General features: G+C 51.1%; 1 long non-coding RNA gene across 5 annotated transcripts in view; it reads right to left on the bottom strand.

Annotated features, from left to right (window-relative positions):
• Positions 1–4,334: 4,334 nt before the first annotated feature.
• Positions 4,335–22,428, bottom strand: part of LOC106499388 (uncharacterized) — a 73,681-nt gene continuing 55,587 nt past the window's right edge. For 4 of the 5 annotated variants that reach the window (XR_001295166.2, XR_001295164.2, XR_010886099.1 and 1 more), the window contains exons 2-4: positions 7,498–7,647; positions 5,946–6,073; positions 4,335–4,630 (exon numbers count right to left, since the gene is read on the bottom strand). This is a non-coding gene — a long non-coding RNA (uncharacterized lncRNA). Of the gene's footprint in view, positions 4,631–5,945; positions 6,074–7,497; positions 7,648–11,708; positions 11,864–22,428 lie in introns of those variants that run through there. The other variant, XR_001295165.2, reaches the window with a different exon arrangement.

Here is a 22,428-nt window from a genome sequence, read left to right as displayed (position 1 = left end):
ATCCCCACTGAGGCCAGTTCGGAGGCACCCCTGCTCCCCCTCCAGCTTCTACAGGCAAATTCCCCGGTTTAACTGAGACGTGCAGGGTGAAAACATTCCCGTTCGCCTCTGGGATGCATCCCAGCGCCACAGAGCCGCCGCGAGCGTGGGCGACGCAAGGAGCCCGGCAGCTGCGCTGCCGCCTGCCAGGGCAACAGCAAGCCGCCACCGAGCAGCTTCGGGGCGCGAGGCAGAACCGTCCTCCAGGACTCACAGCCAAGGGCAATAACCCACACCTAGCAGGGTGTTGATATTTGGGAAGCAGAGCGTCGTCCTCGGCCTGGCGGCACAGGGATGGCCTCCGGCCTTGCTCTTTCGAGCAGACCACCTGGCTGCCACGATGCAGAGAGCTCCCGGAGCAAGCGCGAGCGTGCCGCCAGGAGCTTCTGCCCTGGCAGGATGCGGAAGGAGGAACCCAAATTCAGGAGCGTCCAAGCATCCCTCAACCGAGGGGATAGGGTCCTCCATCCCTACCCCACATGCTGCAAGAAAGGGGGGGTCACAGCAAGATTCGGACCAAGGCAGGTCCAGAGGGCAACGCTGGGGGCATACACCTCCCCGTCCTCCCCGGTTCACCGAGGTTGCTGGGGCCAGGAGGAGAGGAGGCATGGCCAGGAGGCAAAGCCATGCACCGACGCATGGGACCGAGCAGCGGCTGAGCCCCAGCGCACGCCGCTAGCGCAGGCTGCAGGCACCCAGGTGGTGAGCGCAGCCCCGGGCGCACGCACCAGGCAGAGCTGCCAGGTGACAGCACACCAGTGCTGTTAAAACTGTCCCTCAGCAGCACCCTTAATTGTTAATAAACCCCCCTAATGGGGCTGCTGCGCTGCCCCCAGCTCCTGCAGTGCAGCAGCGGTGGCTCTGAGGAGCGTTGCAGCCAAAGCCCCGGCCGTGCCCGTGCGGCAGCGCAGATAAATCATCCTGCACCCAGCACTTTTCTCCTCTCAGCAGGCTGGTTCTGGCCTTTACTTCGGTGGCAGTTTGGAAATTCGTGTCTGCCTCTCTGGCTTGCCTTGCACCCGGGAGCCCCACGACCCCCCCCCGGCCCCCCTCGTGGCTTCCTCGCTGTCAGCCGTCGCGGGCTGTTCATCTCACCCGGCCCAGCCCAGACCTCAGGCCAAGAGGCGGGGAGCAGATTACCCCCAGATAAAAGGAGGCTGTCTTTCCCGTTGAGCAGGTTAGGCGTCCTGTCCTGCGTGTGCCTAGGAGGCTTTAGCTGGCTTGCTGGAGCGAGCAGGGCAGTGCCGGGTGCCCAGGGCGAGCAGCCAGGCCAGGGACCCGGTTTGCAAGGGGAAGTGACGCCCTGGCCGAACTGGGACCTGGGAGTGCGGGTCTGGGCACCCCGGGGAGCACACGGGCCAGCCCAGGTGTCCCAGTGAACGCCATGCCTCCAGCAGGGGTTATCCCAACAAAAGGTGCCCCAGCAATGAAGCACGTATCCCCTGGAGACCAGGAGCTGTGTCACCTCCCACCAGCAAAACAGGGGAGAAGGAGCGAGCAGCACTGCTGGCCCCAGCTCCCGGCCAAGCCCCGGGCCCTCCAATGCCAAAACTGCAACCCTCAGCAGCTGCAGCAAGCGACTTCCTAATGCTCTCGCCAACAGATCCCAAACCCATTTCTAGTCCCTCACCTACTGATTTCCTACAGCTGCTTTGCACATGATTTGCATGAAGCATTTCAGTTCGTAGCAGCATGGGCTGGGTTTGCATTAATGAAAGGGAGACGCATGAGCGTACACGCGACACAGCCCATCTGTGAAGCAGGGCCTTCAGGACTGCCTTTGAAGAACCTCATTCTGATTTTTGGCTTCTCAAAAATGAAACCACAGAAAAGAATTTCTCTCTCCAGGCCTCATGTGGCAGGATCCTTGCTCTGAGGTCTCAGCTTCCAGCATGAATCAAGAAATTCTTCCAGATCTAACACTGTAGCTCCCAAGGACAGATGTAGCATGAAGTAGGTGCATGCAAAGGTCCCCTCTGGCTCTGTCTGCCACCACCTCCCTCCCTAGATGGTACTAATTCCACCTCCTGAATACTCCAGATGTTTTCCTGACTGCAGTTGCAGAAGGTGCTGCAGATCTCCTATGCCTTTTCCATCAGTCAGCTCTTTCTCACATCTCCTTCCTATTCCTTACAATACTATTTGCTGGGCCTGTCACCAAATTCTTCACCACCACGGAAGGATGTAGATTTTCTGCGTCTCACAGACATCAAATTGACTGCTTCAGGCTCAACTTCACTGTCCAAGCATATGCTTTCCCAGCATTGAAAACCATCTGTCATTCAGCCACCTCTTCAGCAGAGCATATCCACCTGGAGGCCTTATGGCATTCACAATTTATTTACACAGGGCACTGCACGCTCAATAGTTGCAGTTGTCAGTTGATCCATCAGATTCAACACCTTCATGATCACATCATAGAGATGCCCAGATCAGCAAGATTCTCGTCCAAGGATACTATCAGCACTTGGATTTTCAATGAAGGTGAGACAGCCATGGAGGAAGGCTCAGGTCAGACTGCAACTCATCCTTGCATCAGAGATGGCTGGCCAGCGACCAGCATTTCCCACCAAGACACTAGCTAGCTCAACACACTGGGGATATTTCTCCAGGGCCAGGAGACATGGATCCATGGCACATCTGAGCAATGGCACATGAACAGACTATTTTGGAAAAGTGCTAAAACACCCTGCCCTGACAAAAGCAGCTGTGAACACACTGGGGACACATTGGTCCTCTTTGTCCTGCTCTACCATGCAACAAGGAAGGGCCTGCAGCTCCTTCACCCCTGGAGGGAAACCTGGAGGGACCTCAGCTGCCTGCAGCCACCAGCCAGCCCTGCTCTGCCCTCGCCCCATGAGGTGCCATCAGCAGGAGGAGGGGGACACACATTGCATCTCCGCTCCCAGCCTGCTCTTGGGTAGAGGTGAGGAGAAGAGCATAATGCTGGACACAAGGAGAAACGGCCCTTTCCCCTGCCTCCTCTCCCACTTTGGGCAATGCAACAGTCACTTTACAGCTTAATGTAAACCAACGTTGGTAAATATAATGAAATCATAAAAAGATGGAAAAACCTTAGCACTCCTGCACCAAAAGCGTTCGAGCCTCCCACGTGACTGTACTTTCCCCTCAGCCAAACTGCTATTAGTGCTGGATGGACTCTGATTCCCATGGGAACTCATCCACTGTCTGTTTATCTTGAATGCAATAAAAATGTTATTAAAAATAGAATGGAGTACAAGAAGCAGAAAAAAAACCACTCAACACCTGATGCTGTTCCTCTCCATTGTCTGAAATCTAATAGCTCAGTTCTGGGAACAGGCATGTCAGTGCGATTACAGCTCAGACACTCCCAAACTTTGTCTCAAACAAGGGCTGAAACCAGATTATACTTCTGAGGAGCTGAAACATTTTGTTTCATGATTTAAGCAGCAGGTAGGGCAGCGTCATCCCACAAAGCACCGCACAGCGCTGTGATCCCAGGCGCTGGGCTCCGGCAGGGGCCCAGTTCCCCGCATGCACAACGGGGACAAAAGAAGTATTGTAAGAATAAAAATACCAAAAACCATGAGGCATTCAGATTTTGCAGTAAACGGCAGCCTTATAAAAACCTAAATGCTGCAGGAAAGACTATTTTTGTAATATTCCAATGGTGTCCAAACTACATAAGAGAGGGGAAACTGTCATAAAATGTTGTTTGAACTGAAGTGCCAGGTGGATTTTTGCAGTCCCGAGGCGCTCGGACCATATGCTCACATAGGCTGAGCTGTGAAATTTAGACGTGATTCCAGCCCCATTTTTTGAAGGAGAAGTTTTGAGTTAAGACAGGGGGTTATAGAAAGCAGCAGGCTCTGAAATCCCTGCAAAGCAAAGGCAAGGAGGGAACGAGGTGCAAGTTCATCCTTCCACTAAGCCTCCGGGTCCCGGCTCACTGCCGTTCTGCCCAGCACTGTCAGGCAGGGCAGCTCTGTTCCTGCTGCAGAAGCAGAGACTGTTTCTTTAGCTGTGATTGACTTTTACTCATTTTTACACATTTTCGTAATGCTCCCATAAACAGGTTTTTAATGCAGTCCTTTTTCTCTGACATGCTGCATGTTAAAGATTAGCAGAGCCATTTTATTGCAGGTAGTAAAAAAAACCCCAATGTCAAATATTTTAACAAGCCAAGCACTCCATCTGCAAAGCCCGATGGGCTCCAAAAGCATTTGTACTCTGCAGCCTCTATCAGGGAGAGGGGGAAGAGATAGGGAGATTTCTGGGAAAACATCACAGATTTTATTTACTTTTTGGAACAGATGAACAAAACTACAGAGACTTCTCTCCAGCTACAGTGGACATTCAGCGCTGCTGAACATAGGGAAGCCAAGTTAGTTGCCAAGCTCCCTGTCCAGGCCCTTCCCAAGTTTGATGCAGCACTAGCTGTTTCCCTCAGCATCTCTGTGATCACAAGGATGAGCTGGATTTGTGCTTGGGATACGCCAGCTTTTAAGGAAAGAGAGAATTCAGATTTAAGTCTTTAAGTCTTCTAAGTAAGTCTCCATGAGGATGTTACCTCCTCTTGTGCTTTCTGAAGGCACTTGTGTCTTCCTAGCTGCAAGAAACAGAGAGGAGAAGATGGTGAAACCAAGCAACATAACAGCACATCCCGCCACACTCGTAAAACGCTGCGGAGAAAGTGCCACTAAGGCAAGGGGGATGGGGCATGGGGGGAACCTCAGCCTAACAACAGCCGTGAAAATGAGCCTCTGCTACTGTGTGGTCAGAGCATGTCAAGCTCCTAATCAGGGGCAGCTGGAGGAAGGGGGCTTGGCAGCGTTGCTCTGCCTCCCCGCAAGCTCCCTGCCCTGCCTGCTGCTCTCCCCAGCCTCATCTTTTTCCCATTTTGCCCACTGTGCTTGCATGCCCAGAACCCCTAATAGGTACCATGTGCGGAACAGTGCTTGCACGGCATTCCCCACCCCGCCCGAACGCGGGAGGAGGAACGTGCTGCCGAGCACCACGTTGAACTTGCAGAGGAGAAAACTGGGCTGCTGCCATCCTGAATGCTTTCGGGAATACAAGTGCCACCCCCGCTGATTATTCAGTTTCCTACACTTTGGCTTGCTTTCAGAGCGTGGCCGCAGCCTGAGAAACCAGGAGAGGACACATGCACACAGTAGTAGCCTGCTCCGTCAGCTGGCAAAATTGTTCCTGCCCATGGAATAGTCTTGTGCAGTTCTCCATGAGGCTCGACCCCCTTCCCTGCTTCCTGCCCCCGTTCCTCTCCCCCCCATGCTCCCCACCCTGCAGTGACCCCTTTCCCAAGGAAGTGTTGTGCAAGGACTCAGCCAACCCAACCCGCTAGCCACCCTGAGAAGGGCTATAGTCTGTTCACACCACTCTCATCTGTGGCTATGTCAATGGGGAGGGGAAAGAGTCCTGCAGACCAGCATAGAAGTCTGAAAGCAACCGGTGCTCCTGCTAATATTACTTGCAAAAACAGGCCATCCTGAAACTGCAGGACTGGCTCACAGAGAATCACTGAAGCAGCATTTCAGATGGAGAATCCACCATAAAGTCATGAGGCCCTCAGTGCCTTCACTCCTTCTGCAAGCCCCAGTGAAATAAGCAGAGCTATCTTTTCACTTTCCCATGACCAGATTCCCCAGAAAACAGCAGAAAATACATGTGCTGATGATAATTCATCTGACAAGAAGTCAGGAGACACTGATTAAATGTCTCATATCACTAGGGATCACAGATAACTGGAAAGATAGCCTCCTTTACAAAATTGGCAGACAGTCTCAGAGTGAATTTAGAGGAGATCAAGGGAGAGATAACAATGTTTGCATCCTGAGATTCACAATAGCCTCACGATGGAGTTGGCATTGGTGGTTCCCCACCACTGTTGACACATGCACACTCACGCACACTGTAGTTTTGTTTGCAGTGCTCCCCTTCTGTCACATGCCCCCTCGCAAGGACGTCCAGCTGGCCAGATGTGACCTACCCCATTCAGTCAGCCACATGGAGGGTGGTGCATTCCTGTGAAGGACTGAAAAGGGAAACGATGAAAAGGGATTTTCAAAAGCTCTTGGTACTGGCTGGTATCTGGTCCCAGTGAAGTGAACGATCAGACTTGAACAGAGAAGTTGTTCTGCTACCGATCACCTGCAGAAATGACCCTGTGGCCCAGCTCCCTCCAGCCATGTTTCCAGCCAAGGCATCCCCGTGTACCATCCCCCAAAAGTTTCCCTGTTGAGCAGATGAGAGAAGTCTCTTCCTGAAGGTGCTTCAGCCCTCCAAGACTAGAAACGGTCCTCTTGAAGGTCACCCCTTTCTCCACAGACCAATGCAAACCCTTCAACTTTCAAGACTGAGTGGAGTAAATCCAGGTGCCCACAAACAAGCCAGAACCAGCACCCACCTCCATAGTGTCTTATGGGGACAACGCAGCCCAGCGCCACTCAGCTTCCACTCACAGACAGCTCTCACGAGCAGGATCCGCCCCGTCTGTGTTATTTTAACAATGACATGCAGGATAGTGCCATCTATACACATACATACATACATACATACATACATACATACATACATACCTACACACACACACATATATACATATATGCTTCGTATAAATGCAGCCACAGCCCAGCACTGCTGCAGCCAAGTTTCTTTTGGAGTAAGTCAGCAGCCACCAGTTTCTCTAGCACATAAGTCCTGCCTCGCTGATCTCTCCAGATGGCTCTGATTAAGCTGATTTCTTCTGGCACCTAAATGGTGGTGAATACTCTTGAAAGTCATATTACATGACACCTTTTATTAAGCCCTCAGCACCTGCTTCAGACCAATCTGAGGGAGCTCATAAAAAAATCCCCACATTCTGATACTGCCATAATGCTTGCTGCTTTCAGAGTTAGTGCTAGATAGGAGATGCTCTGAAGCCAAACATGGAAAAGTTGGACCTGTCCAGCTACCTGTCAAAAGCAACACAATCTTGGAACTGAAAGAAATGGCCTCCTTGAAGGAAAGCAGACCGAATATGATGAAGCGTTTGCATAATGAACATGAACAGAGTACAACAACTCCCAGAGGAGCAGAAAATTGTAAAGCTTTGTCTGGAAAAAGATTTTTTGGTAACATGAGGCAGTTACATCCTGGAAGGCCATCAAGAACCAGAACGGGAAGGCAGAAATAGGAATGCAAGGTGCTGTCAGATCATGTCGTAAAACCCAGGGAGCTTTGAGGAACCACAGCTGGAGAACAGTGTGATCACCAGACACTGCGAAGGTCTCACTCTTCATTTCCAACTTGCACTGCCTGAGAGGCACCTGTCCTTGCAGCTGAGGCCAGAGAAATGCCAGGCTGTCAGGCTGGACTCATGCACAAAAGAAAGGTTGTTCTCAGGAGGTAACTCCTAAGGACAGAATTTGCTTATCAAGACAATAAGGAAAGATGGGAAATAAAGGCTGTAGTTACCCCATTGCTGCCTGGTGCAGAGTTTGTACCACTTCCATCTGGAGCAGGGTCATTCTGGGCACTGTTAGTGACAGGACTTGGGACTGGATGGAGCTGTCAGATGCAACCTGCCGATTCCTCTTTTCCAAGACTGCCTGCAGACCATCACATCTGCAAAGCAAAAGGAGAAGCCTGTTTTTTTCTCTCACTAGACTCATCCCAGTTTGAGACACTTGGGTAACACCATGACTCTTGCCAAATAAGACACAAGACAAGTAAAGGTTGCACCTTCCTGCAGGATCTCAGAATCTGACCAGCGTTACAGACCCAGCACCATTGACCTCCTGTCCTGCCTGATTACATAGCCATTCATCATACTACAGAGGCCTTGCCTATCGCCAGACAACACATGCAACGCAGAAGGACCCGTTCTGTTCAGACATGCAGCCCAGCAAAGCATTGATCTGTTCCTCGCTTTCCTTCAGTTCCCCTTTCTCTTGGTTCTTTTTGCTGATGGAAAGGTAGGATTTCCACGCTGAGTTCTAGCTTGCTACAATAATCACAGGAGCCATCTTCCAGCTCCCAGCAACACTCAGTGAAACAGATCTCACTGGCCTTGGCTAAACTCTTCCTAAACTAGTCAGGGGAAAAATGTCTTCCAGATGGTGCCTTGAAAGTGAGGACCCTCTGTTTTAGCTTGCAATTTGAGCACTTTTCACATACACATGAAATTCTACAATAAATATAAATGCTGCCCTACTCCACAGAGCTGTCCTCAGATTCAACAGCCCAGAGCTCTGTTACTCGAGTATGGGTGCTTTTCATTAACTAAGGTGGTTTCTAGGCTCCAGTATCATCCAGTCTCCCACTGGTGCTACAAAGGGACATTTTTGCTTCCTTGGAATAAAACTAGTGGCCAGATTTTAATTGCCAGCAGATGGCAAGAGGAATAGTATACAAGCTTCCCACACAATATTACTTGTTGCACTGAAGTAATTGTATCCAAATGAGTTTGCATTTAGTAATGGTCTCCCCCAGCACCCTATCACTTCCATTCTGCCACTGCCTTCACAATGGAGGCACTTTTGGGTATGTCTGCACACAACAGCTACTCAAGAGTGTCCTCAGCTGCCTGGAGCAGGTAGCCCTCTCAGTGACCTGTGCTGTGCCCAAGTGAGACAATATATACATAGGCCATATATGCTTATGTGAGCTATCACGACTACAGCATAATATATTCTCTCCAAGACTCATGCCGACACAAAATCCTGTAAGGGGGGCTGGGGACCAGAATCAAGACCCCAGTCACCAGTTGACCCAGTCTCAGCAAAGCATTCAAGCACCACTAGCAGCTACTGCAACAAAATCCAAACTGAGATGCCCACCTGAGTTTTGGAAGTTATACAGCTTTAGGCTGCCAGTTCAGCTTACTTCCTGATTATTGTTTCTGGTAGCAGTAGATATATGAAGTAGACACTCAGTACCCCATCTGCATCTGCATGCACTCCTCTGAGGACAATTAATGAATCCATAAGGACTTTGCAATCAATATCAGTAGTCCCACTACACATCCCGAGTGGCTGTATCATCCCTGACCTGGCTATGTGATTAGAAAGTTTTTCCTTTTTTTCCTAAGATATGAAAAGCTGAACTTGAATTAGAGGTTGGAGGGGTTGTGCTTTAAGCTGTGTCATCAATAGGGTTTACTGAGGCTAATTTATTCCATTAGACTGAAATATGGCAAGAACATTTCTTGAGCAGATCCCATTCATCTCAACAAGCAAGTCCTCCATGTATGAGGACAGGTGGGACACTATGGGAACTCAGGAAAGCCTACCACACAGCTAACCCACTCTCCATCCCTGGATGTGTTAAATTAAAGCACTTTCCTTATAGACACACTGCTGTCCATGGATCCTTCAGCTGTGACCCATATTGTTGCCCGTAAAGAAACACATAACTACGAAAGCAGTTATATGCGGTGCTTTATTCAGGGCCCGGGGTCTCAGGGACTCATGTCCAAAGCTGAGAATCCCAACCCCCGTTTACCTTGGTTACATATTTATAGTGTTTGGTTATATAACACTATTTGAATACAATCAACAGAGTTGCTATAGTATTCGGTTACTTAACATAATCAACAGAATTACTAAGTTACATGATTGTTTCCCATTTACGGTTTCTTCAGTTACCGTTGCCAAGATTCGCTTATCATTTACCTAGTTCATCAGACCGTACAGTTACCCAACACCTGTGATTATACTTTCATGCGAGAATCCCAAGTATAGCCTATTTTAATCAATATAATGTAACAATATGATCTGTCTGAAAAGAAGTAAGCTCAATACTGAAAAGTAGCCACTAATCTCTCAGCAATGGCTTTCAGTGGAGATACCTGGTGGCAGAAAGGTCAAGCTCAGAATAACTGATGTTTCAGAGCAGATTCCCCACTTTACCATGGGGAAGTTTTTTCTCCTTCTCCAGGGAAAGGGTGGCCCCAAGAGAAAACAGGAGGCAAGGAGACCTGAATTGCAGTCTTGCTGCTCATGCAGCCACGGGAGCAGCATGAACAGGTATGTAATTTCCTGACACCTTCATGTCCTGTCACCAAGATAAAGCCAAAAACTTCTTTGAGTGCTTTATAAAATACTTTAGGAGGCTGCAAGTTTCTGGTAATCTCAGAGACAAAGATTCACTGTCACCTTGTCCAAGTCATGAGCAGCTCTATGCTCTCTTGAGAAACGCTGGGCTCTTGACAACAAAAGTAGAAACGTGTCTCTGAACACACTGTCATGGGTTTGGGTTTGGGCTTGGTTTCTAAGCTCAGGGGTAGGGGCTGTGGCAGGGTCGATAATCCCCTTCCCACCAGCTCAGTCCCCAGCCAGGATCTCTGTACAAACTGGACTCGCAGTCACAGATACTGCAGCAGCTCCCCCATGACAGTCGTGGCCAGAGGTTCAAGAGACATTAGCTTCCTAGGTGGAAATTTAGACTTCTGCTATCAAAAGCTTCCCCAGCATCACAAGGAGCAAGAAAATGCCGGGTCCACTTGGGCATGAAAATTGGAGCACCTGCTTCTTTGGAGAGGTGAGAGGGTCAACTTCACACAGGTCTGATGGGTGGTAATTACTCCCCCCATTTAAATTACAGGCTAATTTGTTTATGCTGCAGGATAATCAGACAATGTGATTCTAAAGCTGCCCAGAAGGCAGAGTAAACCTTCCTGCTGGGTTGGGCTTTCTGAGGCCTTATTGTCATTCCAATTTTTTTCTGTTCTGGTGCATGGCCTTTATTGCTTTGGGCCTGGGCCAGGCCTCCTGTCTGTCTAGGGTTTCCACCCCTTGAAGTTTTCTCTCTGCAAGTGTTGAGAATAGAGAGATCATTCACATTAAAAAATCAATTAAAAACAGAGGTCAGTGCTCCAGCCCGGGGAGCCAAGATCTTGAAGGGTGGGTGGGGGGTGTTCAGTCACCGCAGTCAGGTGACAGCCAAGAACCTGCAAAACCTGATATCTGCCATTCCCAAAGGTATCTCCAAGCTGATTTCTTGACAGCCTCTTCCGCACCAAGCACCACTGCGGGCACTGCCCTACTTTATATCACCATGACTCAATCCATCTACCAGCCGCCTGCGCCACACAGCGTGAAGAGACCATCCACCATCACATTTCCAGTCTGGTGGCAGTGGTCTCTGTACCATAGGACTACCTGTTCAGTTCACAGTTCCGGGAATGAGCTCCACCAAAAAGCACCTTTATAGGTGCTTTTATAGCACCTTTATATTTGGCTTGCATTACTTTGATTACATCAAGGAGAAACCAAGAGATCAAAAGCAACACAAAAACTGCACAGATCTGCTCCCTCAGGACCTGCCTGCCCTTGCCTTGCACCCCAGGCACCTTCTCCAGTTTCCCAGCCTGCTAGGATTTTTTGCTCCCTTCACACAGGAGCAAGAAAACAAGAGAGAACCAGCTTTAACCAGGAGCATCACATATGCCCAGCAGCCTTTCTGCAAGGCACAAAGGCTTCACTGCACCTGTTTTCTGGAAAAACACGAGAAAGCAGAAAGCTAATACCTTGCCCAAGGGCATGCAGAGAACTAGCAGGAGAGCCAAGACAGCAGAGCTGGCGTCCCACTCGAGGCCTTCCAGCATTAGTTTCTCCTTTCAGGCCCAGCAGGGTAGGGATGAAGACAGACAGACTGACTAACATTATAAGAGAGCCAACACCAACCTGAGCTGAGCACAAAGCTGTTTCCCTCTCTGCATGCAGACTCCACGATGCTTTGCAACAGGTCTACTTCAGAGGAAATCAGAGTGAACGACCTTGATTTATCTCAGCAGGGACCCCTTTCTCCCTGCTGCCAAGACCCACACTTGCTCCCACCTGCCCTGGCCATGTCCAAGTGAGGATGGCGCAAGGATTACAGGCTCATTCGTTCCCAATATACCTGTTTACAAACCGTGCAGCCTCACGAAATTTCCCCAGAAAGCTCTTTTCCAGGCTGGCCAGTAGATGGGGGTGGAAGAGCAGTCAAGGTTTGATCCATGGGGGACTGTTTCCACCCAGTCTGGCTGCCTCCTAATGACTGTCCAGGGGTTAGATGGGATCATCTGCTCTTGTGGCAGTGTTTGTAGCAGACCCAAAATGAGAGGAGCTCTCCCTTTTGTTAATCCTCAGATAGGGACAGCATGGCTTAGAAACAGGGAAAACACCCATGGGCTTAAGTCTCTGGCCATAGGGCAGTGTTTGTAGGTGATAAACCCTGAGATAACTCTACCAGATGTCCCTTTGGTGTCTCTGTCCCTCAGTTTCTCTGAGGGTCTAGGGCGGGGAGACCCATCTTCAACCTGAGCATCCTGGCTGCTGTCTGGGGAGGTCTAAGGGAACCAGGAGAGCAGGTCTGACACTTTGCTGCTGGCTGCAGCACCGCTAATGGATGAAAACAAACAGCCAAGAGTGGCCCTTTCCTGGGAAAAAGAACCCCAAAAGCCAGTCACACTTCCCCAGCTTCCTTGCACCTACATGCTGTAACCCATCACCGCGATGCCAGAGACACTCAAACCTGCACTTTCCAAATCTGGTCTTGTTCAGCTAAGATGCTACATGAAGAGGAGGTTATTTGGAAACCCCGGAAACAACCTGCAGACACTATGAAAACTCCTTCAGCCTCCAACAGCCCTGCTAGGCTCAGGTCTTCCCCCATGCCTGCTGTGGTGCATTCCCATCAGAGCTTTTCCTTTTGCTTACTATTTGCTCAGTAGATGAAGGAGGACAGCAACTGGGGCGGGCAACAGCAAATGCCAGGAGACTTTCTAGAAGAGCAAAGGCACGTTTTAATTTCTGCACGGTGCTGATGCCTTCTGACCCCAGCACCAACATACAAAGCTTTCCTCACTGGGAACCAGGGCAGCCAGTTCTGAACAAACTCAGAAGCCGATTGCTTTCGCCCTACAAAGTAAAGAAACAGGAATGAACAATGAGTGACACTCAGTGCCCTGCCCCTGAGCTTTGCAATGTCAGGAGCTGTCATTATGTCGATGTGTAATTATACCATTAATTACTGACCATAAAGCTCTAAAGAAAACAGACCTGAAATGAATATAGCACTGGTGCAAAGTCCTAAGAGATAGGTCTTTGGCTGCTAAGGTAATGTGGACCAAGCTGTATTTTCTAAACCAAAATTGAATTTGCAATTAGCTCTCCTTGTTGTCTAAGTCTGACAAAAGACCTTCCTGCATTTAGTACTGAGAAGGGATGTCTCTGAACAGCCATCAAATGACAGAAGCTTACAAAAAAACAACTCGAGTAGAGCAGAGGGACCAGAATCCCAAATGTCACTTGGGGCTGAGCAGGGCTCTTGTTTGGTTTTGGATTTGCTGCACACTCAATGTACATCTCTGAGCAAGTCACTTAATCTGACCCTGGACCAAGGTTTAGCTGTCTGTCAAATGTAAGAATAGAGCTTTGTCTCCCTCACAAGGACTTGGAGGTTTAATTACTGGCTGTGCCAAGATGCCCTTAGGTGGAAGCTGCAATGCAAATGCAAAGTATCATTATTAGAGCTTAGCAAATAACTCAAATGTTTTTCTGCAGCAACTCCCTCAAAAAGAAATTAGATTCCTTTCTGGTGTGCTTGGGCATTTTTCCAAGCTCTCTTGTTGTGATACTAGCAAGTGAACAGAGAATTAAGAATATGAAGATAATTCACCAAAAGTCAGTGCCCAGCTCCTAAACCTGAGCGTTCGCACTGAAGCCTGATGGCCTTGTCCATAAGCATGAAACCTGCACCAGCAAAGGGCCATGATGGAGCTACATCTGGCGGCTCCCTGCTGCAGGATGCCCAGCTGGCAGCCCGCAGCCGATCCAGCCACCTGAACAACTCCAGACTCCCGGGGGACGCAAGGTCAGGGGCCAGATGGACTGTTCCAGCAACCTTCTTCCACCACACTGGTTTCCAAGGGCTTCAGGGTTGGGTTTTGTGCCAAAGCCATGTCCAGCCATGTGCTGGGAGACCCCTCCTTTGCATCATTGGGAGAGGTGCACCCAGTCACCTGCTGGGACGGGCACAGGAGGGCTGGTTGTACAACAGGAGCAATGTCATTCCCATCGCAGTCTAAAGCCTTCAGATGCTGACTTAGGAAGCTCTGCAGCCTGCCCTTCCGAGGCCCTTAGCCTTAGTCTAGCTGCATCACATTGGATGATGATCTCCTGCAGAGAGTCCCCACAGCCGGCAATGCCAGGCCTGGTGCACAGGGAGTGGGAAAAACAGAAATCAGTATGAGGGAGAGGGGTTTTACTAACAACATTTTCACGGGAAAAAACACATCCCAGTCAGCCCAAGCTGTCCAAATCCCAATGATTTGAGCCATTTCACACTAACCTCTGAAAAGTCCGAGACAAACATTTGCATCATAAATTCTTTGGGATGGATATTCTCCGGGGTTAAACACTTGCCATAAAGCTCCGAGAGTTTATGAGGATCTGACAAAACCTCCTGGCTCCTGCTGCAACTGCTCTGCTACCTTCCTGCACCGCCGCGTGCCGGGTGACTGCCGCTGCCCCCGTCCTCGCGACATGCGGGTACATCCCAACACGCCCGGCCTCTGCAGCAGCCTCGTGCGAGTGGAAACAGAGCCGGGCAATATTTTCAATTAGCTTTACAGAAAACATTTGCCTGAAACTGGATGCTGTGTGAAACTCCTGGACTCTCCTTTTGATTTTGGAGCTGGGGGCAAAGGGGAAAGAGCTTTTTTTTTTTTTTTTCGATTTCCAAGCCGGGCAGCTTCAGAGCGCATGTGGTTTGGCCGTCCGGAGCCAGAGTGTGATTCAGGAGCCGGCAGCTCCCCGCACGCACCACACCCAGGCCGCTCCGGAGCCAGTCGCAGCCCTGGGACCAGGCCCAGGACACGAAACCACAGCGCTGAGGAGCTGGCCCGCTGGCACGAAGCCCTAGTGACTCAGCCAGCCGCTGCTCTCCCAGGCGCAGGGATGCTGCAGGCTCCCGCAGTGGCTTTCGGAGGGCTCCTTCCAGGTCCAGCTGGGGGAAGGATGAGGGGTGGCCGGGGGCCACCACCGCAGCACAGATCACCCCGCTGGGTGCTGGTGTCGGGGTACTTTCCTTGCATCCACATGGGCACGACAGGAGGAGGGGGTTGACCCCCCCCCCGAGCACCTCCTGCACACTGCTGCTGCTGCTCTGCTGCTACCCTGAAGCTAAATCTGCCCGAGCTGGTGCCGCCTTGGCAGAGCAGCACCTCAAATCCCCAATCCTTCCCCTGGGCTCCGACGAAAGCGTCCTCAGTGCCAACAAGTCGGATCACCCTGACATCCGCAGTCTTGCCATGACACGTCCAGGTGAGGCTTCCCCGACCTCAGTGCTGCCCATGCGAGGCAGCATGTCCAAGCCCTGCCAGCTGCAGCGTCGCCCAGCTACTGCTGCTCACTTTCTGCACTCAGTTACCAGCAAGCCCCGTAATGTGATTTATTCCATCTAATTTACTTCTCCTTCCCTCTGTGGCTTGTTTCTGCTCTAAGTCTCAAAAACGCAAAGGTCTCTCCAGTGCCCTGAGCTGGCTGCACAGCTTTTTGTCACAGTGGTCATCTTTCCCTGCGATGCAGCTTCAAAGCTCCTTTGCACAGAGCAGCCTGATCTGCTTCAGTTCCCCTGGTCCAAAAGGCAGCAACATCAGCAAGCAGCCCCTGCGCTGGGAGAGTGGCGTTGCTAAAACCAGCCATAAAGCACACAGCAGCAAAACTGAGCTCCTGTTCCAACGTGAACGCCTTTGAGGTTTTTTTGTTTGTGTGTGTTTTGTTTTGTTTTGTTTTTAAACATTGGCAATTATGAAAACATTTCCTCCTCTGGCTGGGCATTTCCTTCTTCCATGCCACCCTGCAAGGATGTTTTCAGCCTTGCCACTGCTCCGCAAACTCGGAAACATTTGCAGTCTGCCACCACAATATACGGAGCAGAAACTGAATCGGGGAGGGGTAAAGATGGATGTTTTCCATCTGCAGCTGATGGTCCTGAGTGCATCATTAGGGACTACTTGGGTGTGATTTTTCAGCAGAACCACACATCCATCACCTTCTGAGGAGCTCCACACACCACTTCTCTTTGGTGTTCCTCATGCACGTCTGGTCCCCTGTCTGCAGATATCCTAGTGCCTGTGTGGCCATGCCTGTGCTCCCAGCTGAACCGCAGCCTTTGCAAATCCCTCATGGCCCCGGCACATGGTTTCTGAGAGACAGATCTGCCATGCAGACTGTGACGATGTGAAAAAGTAAGACCATTTATAATTAAAGAAACCCGTTGCAAATTAGTTAACAGCACAAGCCTGCACCGAGGCCAAAGCTGTTAAAAGTCTGAAGCCTTTCAGCCAAGCCACTCTCAAGCCATGACAAGTCAAATAAATAAATAAAGTTAATAAAATACCCTTGAAATGAAACACAGGTCATGTACTTGATCTGCGTATTTATAAAAGCCTAGTCTAATCCATCCAAACTTTCCAGAAAAAAGATCTCGCTGGTCTTTGATCCTGCCTGTGCTGCTTCAGGGAATATCAGTTTGCCTTCAACAAAGTTAGATCAGATTAAAATTTGCCTTAAAAGCAGCAAGGTCCACATCAAGAAAGTGCCTAACCGCCATCGCTGCAAACCCATGCGACGCCAACCATGCACAGCCCCTGAGCAGTGCTTCAGCGCACTGAAGCATAATGGGAACGTTTCTAGGTGCATTTTTCGCACCATTTTTAGGGAAAACAAATGTTACGCTCTCACAGGCAAACCAACTGCTGCCACTTAGCCTGCACCAGCAGGATTTCAAAGGTGCCTTCCTTTGCTGAATGGCAGAGAGCCCCATCTTTGTGCTGCTCCTGCAGAGGGAGGGTCCCACATTGCAAAACCACCACCACCATGGCAACTTCACTTAAAAGATGAATTACCAAACCTGTCTGTTGGGCAGCAGCACAGCAGAGCGGCCTCAGCACCGAGCTCCGATTTGAGGCGAGATTTCACTCCTGGCTCTGCTGCTCACCTACTGAGTCCCCTTCCGGCTCCCCTCCCCTCTCCTGCCTTGGGTGCCAGAGCGGTGAACAGTACGCTGGCTGTGGAGCACCCCTGCCCCATGGCTAAGATATGAGCTATTGCAGCATCTGCCTATCCAGCATTATAATCCAAGATCAAATCTTAGAAGCACAGAACCCCAAAAGTCCAACTAAACCTGTCAAAATCCATCCAAGATCCCCCTGGCAAAATACAAGACCTCGTTCATTCAGCACTGGGGACACTAAGGTTTCTGCAAAAGTCTCATGTCCCCCCCTTTGCATTAGGGAATCCCACCGACAGCAGCAACAGAAGGAGGGGGAAGAATATCCCGTGGGGTTTGCACACCAGGAGCGGCGTGGCAGGGTGAAGGTGGCAGCGTCCTGGATCCGGATACCCCTCCCGGCTGCTAACACTATCCTAGCGCAATGGTGCAGGGGGCTTTCACAAGCGCTGCGCGCACGCAGCCAGGGAAGCCAGGCCCCTCCAGGAGACATGGAGCGTGCCTCCTCCCCGGAGGGCTTTGAAGAGTGACCTGAGAGGTAAAACCTCTCTGCGCGGGAGCACCTGGGTAGCTATAAACACCGCAAGCTGTCAGCAAACTCCCTCCCAGCAAAGGAAGGGATTTGGTAGGGTGGGTGTGAAGGAGTGTGTCGTAGGCTGAGAGATTAACAGCTTCACCCGGGCTGAAGAGTCAGGGGGAGGAAAAGTCTCTGAGTCGTCGGGGCTTGGAAGTACAAGATGCTTCTCTGCGATAGCAGAGCTCAGAGTTGCTCCATGTGTTCGCAGATATAAATACTTGTGTGAACACAAGGGAAACCGCAAATATTATCCATCCAAAAACTTGCCCAGGAAGTGGCTCTAGAGATTATTATCTTGGCTACAGGGTACTAGAAAAACAGAGAAAAACATGACTTCACACCAGCAGGACCGGTGGTCTGATAATGTCTTGATGAGGTCGGGGAGGGGGAGTAAAGATGGAAGAACCATTAGGACAAAAAGCTATTGTTATAAAAAACCTTCCTGTCTAGACCGCGCTCCTGCAGAGGGTGGCTTAACCCCCCTCCTCTTCTTTCTGATCAGGATTAGCAAACACTATTTCTAGCTCTCCAGGAACCGAGACAGCAGCTCCAAGCTCTAGCCCAGCTCTCCAGTTTGGCCGGCGCATACGCATATTGAGTGCACCGACGCACCTTGCTGGCCCCCCCGACGAAAGCCAGCGGGTGCCAGGATTGCCCAGGCATCACTCTTCCAGGGGAGCAGCCGCCCAGCGCCGGCGTCACCCATGCCCGGTTTGCACGCAACGAGCCAGTCCTCTGGACTGCAGATCCAGGCCGCTTCCTCCCTCCAGGATTAAAGGGCCCTTTGGACCTTTCCACGAAACACCTCTCCCTAGGGCAGCATCCCAGGAGGATGGCTGGCACAACACCACTGCCTCTTTCTGTTGCCAGCAGCCCCGCAAGCAGTCCCTGCCCTGAGGACCAGTCGCGCTGCCGTGCATTTCCCTCAGTTTGGCCTGTTCCCAAATAGCCATGTAGCACACGCTGCTGAGATAGCCAACTTCCAGACAACACAGCAAGGGACAGCTTGCTCTAGCGAGCGCCATGTGACAACCCAGACAGCCTGGCACGTAGGGCCTTTGCTAGGGCTCCAGCCCTGGCTCTCCTCTGAACTTTGGGAGCCCTCACCACTCTCCCCATCCCATCGCCCGCAGCCTCTGCGTGAGTCAGCGCCCATACATGTGGTGATGAAAATAATACTTTGTTTCTCTGGCAATTGCCTTTGCACTCTGAAGACAGCACTGTGCATGCTGTCACTTTGCAAATATGCAAGTCTCTAGCTCTCTTGGCTGCGGAGGAAATGCAAAGCGAGCAAGTACCATCAAGGCTCAGAAGTTAAGTCAAAAGGTGGCAAGCACACATGCACGCATGCACACTTTTGGCTTGCAGGCACAAGGATATCTGTGCTGTCTGAACCTTCACCGTTGGTCTCGGCTCAGGCCCAGGCTGGCCTGTCTCTGAACAGCAGCTCAAACTCTGCTCACCCAGAGTGAGCTGTGCAACGGGAGCACTGAAAAGAGGCAATCTGACTGTCAAACTTCTCCCCTCCCCAGATCTAGCCAAAGACAGAGGTGATGCAGAGCTACCTGAGTGTGAAGGCATTTGGGGTGGGGAAACCATCCTCAGTAAGCAAGCCTCACAGCCCCAAAGCCCCAGCGCCGGCTGGCAGTACCACCGAGCTCTGGCTAGCGGGAGCTCGCTTGAAACGGGGTTTTAGTAGGCTGGAGTCCTGGTTTGACAGTGGTAGATGTAGGACAGAAGGAAAGTTGCGATTTGCCTGTAATTACACAAAAAGTTTGTGCAGAGGAAGCAAGCCCAAGCCCTACATTAGCATCCCAATTACAGCACGGACAGTCCTTCCTCTGCGAACTTTGGAGGGACGCTTGGAGAACGGATGCTGCAAAGGTGCCAGGAGTCGTGATTGGAACCAGGCTGGCCCTGGCTCCTTCCCTCTGCGGCTGGGCAAGTGCCAGAGGAGACAAGAGCCTCCCCCTGCTTTCCCACTTCTCCTCCCGGGGCCCCGGGAGCCAGGGCAGGGGTGCATCCCGCAGACCCCCCCGCACGGCCCATTATTAACCGCTGAGTGCTGCAGCCCCAGCACATGGTATCGGGATGAATCACTCACTGACCTCCGCCTTCTGCAGCATTCGGTTTCTAATTTTATGGGCTGTATCAACCGGGTTATTGAATCCAGATGTCTGCAAAACACGGCTGCAGCGCACACAAACCCACAAGGAAAGGAGTTGGTGGCAAGGCTCAGGGCCAGTAGTTCATTTTTCATAGGTAAACCATGTCCTAGGAGGAAGAGGAAGACATCTTATCTCCCCTTGGCTGCCTGGGACCATGCAGGAGCAAGTGAGAGGCTGCGATCTCTGCAGACCATCTCACATTTCTCTCAATAACCATTTCTTAGGCTCCCCTTTCCTAAAGATACCAGGTACAAGCTCAGATAGGTCCTCGTGGGAGAACTTTTGGAAACGTGACAGTAGCATGGGCCCCACGTGGCCTTGGTGCCTCCACCGGGACACCCTTGCTGCCCTGGGGAGAGCAACCAGACCCACACAGAGCCTCAGTTTTCTTGAACTGGCCCACAACTTCACCGTGGCCTGAGCCAGCCGGTGACCAGCAACACCTGACAGCCGTCTGGGACTGGCATCTGGTTTGCATAAAACGCAGCTGGCTCCAAAACAACAGGAGCATATTTGTCCCAGAAAGGCAAGAAGCAGAAAACATCCAGACCTTGCCTAAACTTCAAACAGAAACCTGCTGAGGGACCTGTCTACAACGTGGGTCTCCTCCTGCAGCATCGCCCGGCAGCACGCTGGGCCCTAACACAGCCGAGCTCTTGTGTGGGGCCGTGGTGGTGTTCAATTTATGTGACCACATTAAAACGGGCTTTGCTGAGCATGCATGTGTCTGTGAAAGGCTGCACTGACAGCGTCAGGGGAAGAGCTAGCCACGTTGTCCCTTTGGAAGTCCCGAAAAACCCAGTCACAAGCAGAATGCGGGCTCCGACTGTCCCGAGGTGCAGGCAGGCAACAGGGAACGGGTTTGCCCCTGCCAGCCACATGCTTTTCAGCAGCTGCCAGGACACAAGGCTTTCACCAGAGCGGCGTCAGTGGAGAGAAATGTACCCGGCTCCCCAGCTCAGCATTACTGCGAGCCGCTCCTGAAGGTGGACTGGCTTCACTACGGTGCCAGGCCATAAACAGGCTCCTCAGAGCTGGCTCGTGCACGTTCCAGCCCATAAATCCCTCTTAGGAAACTGTTTCCCCTCATAATTTCTAGAACAGCAGCTCCAGTGGCGGCCCCATCCCTGTGAAGCGAGGTCCAACGAAACCCTCGCACCGAAGAGCGCTCGCAGGCAGGAGATGGTGGGCAGCGGAGACGGAAAAAGGGGAGGGAGGCTGCAATAAGGGCAAGGAGAACAGCCGAGTTTGGCACACACGGAAGCGTTTCAGCTCCCCCAGCTTGGAAAGGTGTTGCTGAGAAGGGCCAAATCTGATCCGAGTCTCTCTGAGCAGAGGACTACTAGGAGCTACATGTGGCTCCACATCCCCCAAAAGGACATGTCCCATCCATCACTGGCAACTCTCTGTGGCAGTGCCAGAAAGGCAGCAGAGACCCCGACACCAAGCAGGAGAATGAGTCTGGTTGTGTGTAGGACCTGCATTAACAGCAAGAGACCAAGACACAAATCACTGTGGTTTCTGCTTAGCTTTGTTGTATGGTGACTCCAACAAATCATTGACTTTCAGGCTTCAGTTTTTCCAGTGTTTTCCAATAACATTACTTTGCATCCTCTCAGGAGATCCCAGGATCTCACTCCTGAAGACAAAGGGACCAAGACGTGCGTCCTGTCCCTTGTTCGCCCTCAGTCTTGACCAAGTCGCATAACCTGGTCATGCCACAGTCTTTTCAGCTCTAATAAGATAGCCCTCTCCACCTTTACAAAATGCATTGAGCTCCAGGTGAGATATTTCTACAGCTGGCTTGCTTCTTGCTAACTGGGGGGGGGGGGGGAACCTACTTGCTCCTTTCTAATCAAAAATGACTGTGAAACATTTTCAGGAAAAGAAAAATTTGGCCATTTTGTCCATATCTTGGCCTCCAATCTGCCTGAATAAGCCCTATGAGAACATCTGCTTTCTGCAGAGAAGCCAGCACAAGCCCCTCCATACCTCTGCACAGCTCACAAGAGGTGGAAGATATGCCAGCACTTCAGGCTGGCATTTTGCCTGGTGATGCTGGGGTGACAAAGGGGAATTTCTCCACATCTGCCTTCTTTCCTGCTGCTGCACGCACTCCATGTTGTGACCTACCCAGCCCATTCACTCTGAGCAGGGACCTGGGTGCTAAATGCATGCTCTGCTCTCCCATTTTCTCTGCAGCTTCCACATCTCGCTGCTCAGGGCAGATAGAAGTTGTACAGAGATCCAGGGACACACATGGGTTTTCTTGTTTTCTACCTTGTCACTTCAGAAAGAACAAAATACAGCATACAAGAGAGAGAGAAGGTAATAAAGAAGAGCTTGACCTCCGCGTTGGTATTCCAGCCCACATGACCGCACCTGGGTGGGCAACTGATTCATTCCTCTGCTTGGCTGCTTTTAGGACTGCTTCTGCCATGCGGTGATGCTCCATTGCCTGCAACCCAGAAAGGGACCTTTTATGGCAGTCAGTGAAACTGAGATGGTATTTTTCTTGTGCACAAGCCACGTGCACACGCTTCGAGAAAGTTCAGCAGACACGAAGGGGATGAGTTTTACATATGGGTGTCCTAATTCCAAGTTTCAACCTAATGTGAATCACAACAGCTGACTTATAACACCCCCTTTAAAGCCAAGGTT

Source organism: Apteryx mantelli, chromosome 19 (assembly GCF_036417845.1).
Source record: "Apteryx mantelli isolate bAptMan1 chromosome 19, bAptMan1.hap1, whole genome shotgun sequence".
Lineage (NCBI taxonomy): Eukaryota > Metazoa > Chordata > Aves > Apterygiformes > Apterygidae > Apteryx > Apteryx mantelli.
The sequence above is the reverse complement of the archived record's forward strand: the minus strand, read 5'-3'. Positions and strand labels throughout refer to the sequence as shown.